Raw genomic sequence first — 7,500 nt, 5'->3', positions numbered from 1 at the left:
AGTGTTACCACTCCTCTTCCCGATGAGCTTTTCCCTGTTCATTCGCCATTACTAAGGGATTCTCGGTTGATTTCTTTTCCTCCCCTTACTGATATGCTTAAGTTCAGGGGGTTCTCTCGTCCAAATCAGGTTACGATTTAAAGGCACTCAAGCATCCATAAAACTACCGAAGTAGTAATGTGCAGGAGTTTATCACTCTAGCTTAGGCAAACTGAAGATCGAACACTGTTTAAACGCGCTCTCAATGCAATCACATGTATCACACCGGTACTACATCTGAACAGCTCTTTGATCAACAGAATACCCAAGTTTGAGCGACTTGATTTAAGTGTTCTAACCAATCCCGAAGGATCTCGTAGATACACCAGCAAAAGAACGGACCAATCCGAAGACAGATCGCTCTTACCCTCAGATTTCTCCAAAAGTAAGCGTTCAATCGATTTCAAATAACCCTGATTCGGACGCGATCAACAGCCGAAGCTGAGACCGCCTTTTGCGTTAGAGAGGTCAGTAAACAAATCTTGCGATTCTTACTGAATTAACACATATAGCTGTGCTCCTCCTCGTAAAGCGAGCCTAGTGATCCCCCGTTGAAGGTTGTTTTTCGACCATCTAGCACTGGTTTGATTTAGAACAAAGCCAACCGCAGTCGGACTTTGAGCTGTCTCGACCACCCTGTTTTTTTAGCATTTGGGCCTTCGCTTTCCTCAGTCTTTCTCTTACAACGGCAAACTGAAGATCGAACACTGTTTAAACGCGCTCTCAATGCAATCACATGTATCACACCGGTACTACATCTGAACAGCTCTTTGATCAACAGAATACCCAAGTTCGAGCGACTTGCTTAAGTGTTCTATCCAGTCCCTAAGGATCTGACAGATACACCAGTAAAAGAACCGGATCAATCCGAAGACTGATCACTCCTACGATCGGATTTCTCCAAAAGTAAGTGTTCACTCGATTAGAACAAAGCCAACCGCAGTCGGACTTTGAGCTGTCTGGACCACCCTGTTCTTAAGCATTTGGGCCTTCGCTTTCCTCAGTCTTTCTCTTACAACGGCAAACTGAAGATCGAACACTGTTTAAACGCGCTCTCAATGCAATCACATGTATCACACCGGTACTACATCTGAACAGCTCTTTGATCAACAGAATACCCAAGTTCGAGCGACTTGCTTAAGTGTTCTATCCAGTCCCTAAGGATCTGACAGATACACCAGTAAAAGAACCGGATCAATCCGAAGACTGATCACTCCTACGATCGGATTTCTCCAAAAGTAAGTGTTCACTCGATTAGAACAAAGCCAACCGCAGTCGGACTTTGAGCTGTCTCGACCACCCTGTTTTTTTAGCATTTGGGCCTTCGCTTTCCTCAGTCTTTCTCTTACAACGGCAAACTGAAGATCGAACACTGTTTAAACGCGCTCTCAATGCAATCACATGTATCACACCGGTACTACATCTGAACAGCTCTTTGATCAACAGAATACCCAAGTTCGAGCGACTTGCTTAAGTGTTCTATCCAGTCCCTAAGGATCTGACAGATACACCAGTAAAAGAACCGGATCAATCCGAAGACTGATCACTCCTACGATCGGATTTCTCCAAAAGTAAGTGTTCACTCGATTAGAACAAAGCCAACCGCAGTCGGACTTTGAGCTGTCTGGACCACCCTGTTCTTAAGCATTTGGGCCTTCGCTTTCCTCAGTCTTTCTCTTACAACGGCAAACTGAAGATCGAACACTGTTTAAACGCTCTCTCAATGCAATCACATGTATCACACCGGTACTACATCTAAACAGCTCTTTGATCAACAGAATACCCAAGATCGAGCGACTTGCTTTAAGTGTTCTATCCAGTCCCTAAGGATCTGACAGATACACCAGTAAAAGAACCGGATCAATCCGAAGACTGATCACTCCTACGATCGGATTTCTCCAAAAGTAAGTGTTCACTCGATTAGAACAAAGCCAACCGCAGTCGGACTTTGAGCTGTCTGGACCACCCTGTTCTTAAGCATTTGGGCCTTCGCTTTCCTCAGTCTTTCTCTTACAACGGCAAACTGAAGATCGAACACTGTTTAAACGCGCTCTCAATGCAATCACATGTATCACACCGGTACTACATCTGAACAGCTCTTTGATCAACAGAATACCCAAGTTTGAGTGACCTCCCATCATCAATGGGGGATTGCATTCCTATCTGACATCGGGGTCAACAGCATCAATATACTTGATACTGCCAATTTAAACCATTAAAGGCAATTTTCATGATGCAGATAGAGCAATTCAATCTACGCTTTAGGTTATCAATTGTAGCTTCGCATCCGCCTTCTCAGGCAGACGCTTGAAACCAGGGAACTGAACACACTGTTCCTCTCGTACTAAGTGTTACCCAAGCATAGATCACCCTGTTTTTGAGCGTTTGGGCCCTCGCTTTTCTCAGTCTTACTCTTACGAAGGCAAACTGAAGATCGAACACTGTTTAAACGCTCTCTCAATGCAATCACATGTATCACACCGGTACTACATCTGAACAGCTCTTTGATCAACAGAATACCCAAGTTTGAGTGACCTCCCATCATCAATGGGGGATTGCATTCCTATCTGACATCGGGGTCAACAGCATCAATATACTTGATACTGCCAATTTAAACCATTAAAGGCAATTTTCATGATGCAGATAGAGCAATTCAATCTACGCTTTAGGTCATCAATTGTAGCTTCGCATCCGCCTTCTCAGGCAGACGCTTGAAACCAGGGAACTGAACACACTGTTCCTCTCGTACTAAGTGTGATTACCCAAGCATAGATCACCCTGTTCTTAAGCATTCGGGCCTTCGCTTTCCTCAGTCTTTCTCTAACGAAAGCAAACTGAAAATCGTACACTGTTTAAACGACCAACAAACAAGCTTATCTAGGAGAAGTTACTCCTAAGCTACCATCTAAACAGCTTTTTGATCAACAGAATACCCAAGTTTGAGCGACTTCCTTTTGGCGTCAACAATGACGAGGCATTTGGCTACCTGCTTTTGGCGTCAACAATGACGAGGCATTTGGCTACCTGCTTTTGGCGTCAAAAATGACGAGGCATTTGGCTACCTGCTTTTGGCGTCAAAAATGACGAGGCATTTGGCTACCTGATTTTGGCGTCAACAATGACGAGACATTTGGCTACCTTCTCTCTTGCTATAATGCACCACTGACTCTCACTTGCTATCATCCACACCGAGCAAGCTACTTTGACTGGGAGCCCATCCCCAGTCTCAAGCTATCATGCACCACCGTTTTTCTTGCTAATGCACCACCATCATACTAAGGATCACCAACAAGGATCACCTTGAGTTAACCTAACTTGCATCAGGTCAACTCTCTTTGAATTATCTTTCGGGAATCTAAGGTGATCCATTAAGGACTACCTTGAGCCAATCTAACCTTAGCTAGACCAACTCTTAGATGAACCATGAAGGAACATCATGCTATCATGCACCACCGACTCTTCCTTGCTATTATCAACCACCGAGCAAGCTACTTTAACTGGGAGCCAATCCCCAGTCTCATGCACCACCGTCTCTCTTACTCACATGCACCACCGACTCTTCCTTGCTATTATCAACCACCGAGCAAGCTACTTTAACTGGGAGCCAATCCCCAGTCTCATGCACCACCGTCTCTCTTACTCTCATGCACCACCGACTCTTTCTTGCTATCATCAACCACCGAGCAAGCTACTTTGACTGGGAGCCAATCCCCAGTCTCATGCACCACCGTCTCTCTTACACTCATGCACCACCGACTCTTTCTTGATTATGCACCACCACCTTTCAGCAAAATCTCCAAAAAGATCTACTGCGTACCGGGTCATATTTAATGAGCTGACCGGCTCTTCGCTCAAACAGTGGCATTAGTCACTGATCCTTCCGCAGGTTCCCCTACGGAAACCTTGTTACGACTTTTACTTCCTCTAGACAATTAAGCTCGATCCGCTTCCACCTATTGCCAGGACCGAAGTCTCAGCGACGGGCTTCCGCAATTCTTGCTTAAACATCCAATCAGTAGTAGCGACGGGCGGTGTGTACAAAGGGCAGGGACGTAATCCCCAGTAGTTGTTGACTACCGAGTACTAGGAATTCCTGGTTCACGAATGCAAGTTACAACATTCGATCCCCTTCACGCTCATGAATTTTAGGTGATTACCCGGACCATATAGGCCAAGGTTATCCCTCAATTTAAATTCACCAGTGTAGCGCGCGTGCAGTCCAGGACATCTAAGGGCATCACAGACCTGTTATAGCCTCACTTCACTTGTGCTATTTAATTGCACATAGTACCTCTAAGAAGTAACCAATACTCTAACGAGAATGGCACTATTTAGATGATCAAGATCTCGTTCGTTATCGGAATTAACCAGACAGATCACTCCACTAACTAAGAACGGCCATGCACCACCGCCCATATAATCATGAAAGATCATCAATCTGTCAATCCTTAAGATGTCTGGACCTGGTGAGATTTCCCGTGTTGAGTCAAATTAAGCCGCAGGCTCCACTCCTGGTGGTGCCCTTCCGTCAATTCCTTTAAGTTTCGATTTTGCAACCATACTTCCCCCGGAACCAATAAACTTTGGTTTCCCGGTTAATTTCTTGCCAAGTCAGAAGAGACTTTGACAAATCGTAAGTTGGTATAGTTTATGGTTAGAATTACGAGGGTATCTAATCCTCTTCAATACTCTAACTTTCGTTCTTGATTAATGAAAACATTCTTGGCAAATGCTTTCGCAGTAGTTTGTCTTGCCACGATCCAAGAATTTCACCTCTAACGTAGCAATACAAATGCCCCCGGCTGTTCCTTTCAATCATTACCGCACTTTAGCCACCGGCATCAGTAAAACGCGGGTCATTCTCCATTATTCCATGCTTGATTATTCAATCCCAAAGGATGCTTTGAACACTCTAATTTTCTCAAAGTGAAAACACCGTTTCCACACCTCGTCACATTTAAGTGCAAGGTATTTCTTCGATGCGAAGGATGAGCGTAACGAGTGGAAAGCGTTAACTAACCACCATGTTACCGTTATACTCAAACAGATCCAACTATGAGCTTTTTAAACGCAGCAACTTTTGCATACGCTTGTAGAGGCTGGTATTACCGCGGCTGCTGGCACCAGACTTGCCCTCTACTCGATCATCAAAGGAGCTTTTGCATCCTTTCCATTCTGATTACAAACCATTAAGGCTCATATCATTATTTCTCGTCACTACCTCCTCGTGCGGAGAGTGGGTAATTTGCGTGCCTGCTGCCTTCCTTGGATGTGGTAGCCGTTTCTAAGGCTCCCTCTCCGGAATCGAACCCTGATTCCCCGTTAGCCGTCACAACCATGGTAGTCCGTTACACTACCATCATAGGTTGATAGCTCAGAAATTCGGAAGCTGCGTCCCCCGGCCTAAGCCATCTGGGATCTTTCAGTTACTTTGGATTCATCCGGTATGCGCCCGTACTTAGCAGGTCGCTCGGTGAATTCTTGTAAAAGTTCGCGACCGGAGTCACGCAATCTGCATGCATTAGCTGCAGGGTTACCGCAGTTATTCATCTGACAGGTAACTCAACTTTTAGATAGTAACTGATTTAATGAGCCATTCGCGGTTTCACTTTTGCAAGTTTCACTTACACATGCATGGCTTAGTCTTTCAGACAAGCATATGGCAACTGACAGGATCAATCAGTTTAAAGTACTTCGGAAGCTAGCTTTTTCAAACCGAACCCTGATTTGCAAGCTGCTACCTTTCCAGAAAGGCACACTAAGGTCAACCTTTCCCACGCACAAACTACTACTATCAGCATTTTAAACCTTCACGAGCTAAAGAAGTCTTGGACTCTAGAGGACTTAGGAAAGGCCGTCCTCTGACTAACTCAGTTAAACAGCATAGTTGTGCACCATTGGTACTGATACGGTAAACCATATCCAACTACACCTATAAGTAAGTCTTTCCTGGGGCACCAAGTCCAGGCTTATGCAAGCGCCACCAAGCACGTTTCTTTGAGACCAAGACGACTTCATCTCGACAGCTCACTTAGTTAAACAGCACGGTTGTTGCACCTCTGGTGCTGATACGGCTAACCATATCCAACCATACCTATAAGCAAGCTACTTTGACTGGGGCACCAAGTTCAGTCTCATGCAAGAGCCATCAAGCATGATTAGAACCTTCACGAGCTAAAGCAATCTTGGACTCTAGAGGACTTAGGAAACGCCGTCCTCTGACTAACTCAGTTAAACAGCATAGTTGTGCACCATTGGTACTGATACGGTAAACCATATCCAACTACACCTATAAGTAAGTCTTTCCTGGGGCACCAAGTCCAGGCTTATGCAAGCGCCACCAAGCACGTTTCTTTGAGACCAAGACGACTTCAACTCGACAGCTCACTTAGTTAAACAGCACGGTTGTTGCACCTCTGGTGCTGATACGGCTAACCATATCCAACCATACCTATAAGCAAGCTACTTTGACTGGGGCACCAAGTCCAGTCTCATGCAAGAGCCACCAAGCATGATTTGGTTTACACCGGTTCATAGTTATGCGCAGTACTTAGAAGCACCTTAGCTAAAGCCAATCCTTCTTTTCACAAACAGCTCAACGACTGATTGCTTCAATTTCAAGCTTTTCTTAGCCTTCTCGAGAAGAGACTTTGCTCAACTACACAAAGCCTTTAAGGCAGTTTTGGTTCTGCTTTCTAGTTATAAACTATCTGACCTTCGTTCTTTTCGAACCTTGGATGGTTCTCCTTACTGAGGCGAAATCGAGCGATGATACTTTACCAGTGGTCAAGTCTCATCAAATTACGCCTTTCTGATACGCTTTTGAGGTTAGGAAGTAAAAAAAAAATTTTCAAAAATTTTGAAATTTTTCAAAATTTTTTTGAAAATTCTCGCTACTACCCTCCCCCTATAATACACAGAAATCTCCTAAATGAGTATTTCTGGGGAAAAATTTTTTTTTTTCAAATGCTCACCATTTGCTCAATTTTTGCTCAAAATAACTTTTGAAAACACGCCCGGAAAGCCCTGCCCATGTACTTTCCAACGCTTTTTACCCGAAGTAAATCGCACAATTTTTTGTTGACCAAAAATGCAAGAGACTGAAGTGAAATTTTTTTTTTTTTTTGAAAAAATAGCAAAAGTCAATTTTTAACTCGAGCTGGAACCTAAACTAATTTTAGTAAAAAAAATTGTAATATACCATTAGAAAGCTATGCTCAAGGGCTTTCCAGCGGTTATAATTATATTAAAATTGAACAATTTTTTGTTGCCCGAAATTTCATTCTTCTAAACTTCGTCACTTTTTGAGCTTAAAATTGCAGTTCAGCCAAAGCGCTATAACTTTTACACCACTGGTCCGATTGGACTGAGCTTTCTACACCAACTAGCCCTCACACAGAGCTCTCTACGCTAAAATTGAAAGTTAGCTGTGCGAGCACTCCTTCATGCCTAAACAGCTGT

The 7,500-nt window shown here is 44.0% G+C and overlaps 1 non-coding gene and 1 pseudogene across 1 annotated transcript in view; both read right to left on the bottom strand.

Moving 5' to 3' along the window:
• The window catches only part of LOC134855954 (large subunit ribosomal RNA), a 3,517-nt gene extending 3,383 nt beyond the window's left edge, over positions 1-134 (bottom strand). Inside the window, exon 1 of the ribosomal RNA XR_010164697.1 lies at positions 1-134. This exon is cut by the window's left edge and continues 3,383 nt beyond it. This is a non-coding gene — a ribosomal RNA (large subunit ribosomal RNA).
• Positions 135-447: 313 nt separating this feature from the next.
• Positions 448-599, bottom strand: LOC134855951 (5.8S ribosomal RNA; annotated as a pseudogene).
• Positions 600-7,500: the final 6,901 nt, after the last annotated feature.

This window comes from Symsagittifera roscoffensis, unplaced genomic scaffold (assembly GCF_963678635.1).
Source record: "Symsagittifera roscoffensis unplaced genomic scaffold, txSymRosc1.1 SCAFFOLD_62, whole genome shotgun sequence".
Taxonomy (NCBI): domain Eukaryota; kingdom Metazoa; phylum Xenacoelomorpha; order Acoela; family Convolutidae; genus Symsagittifera; species Symsagittifera roscoffensis.
Note: the sequence above shows the minus strand (reverse complement) of the source record. Positions and strands in the feature narration are given on the sequence as shown.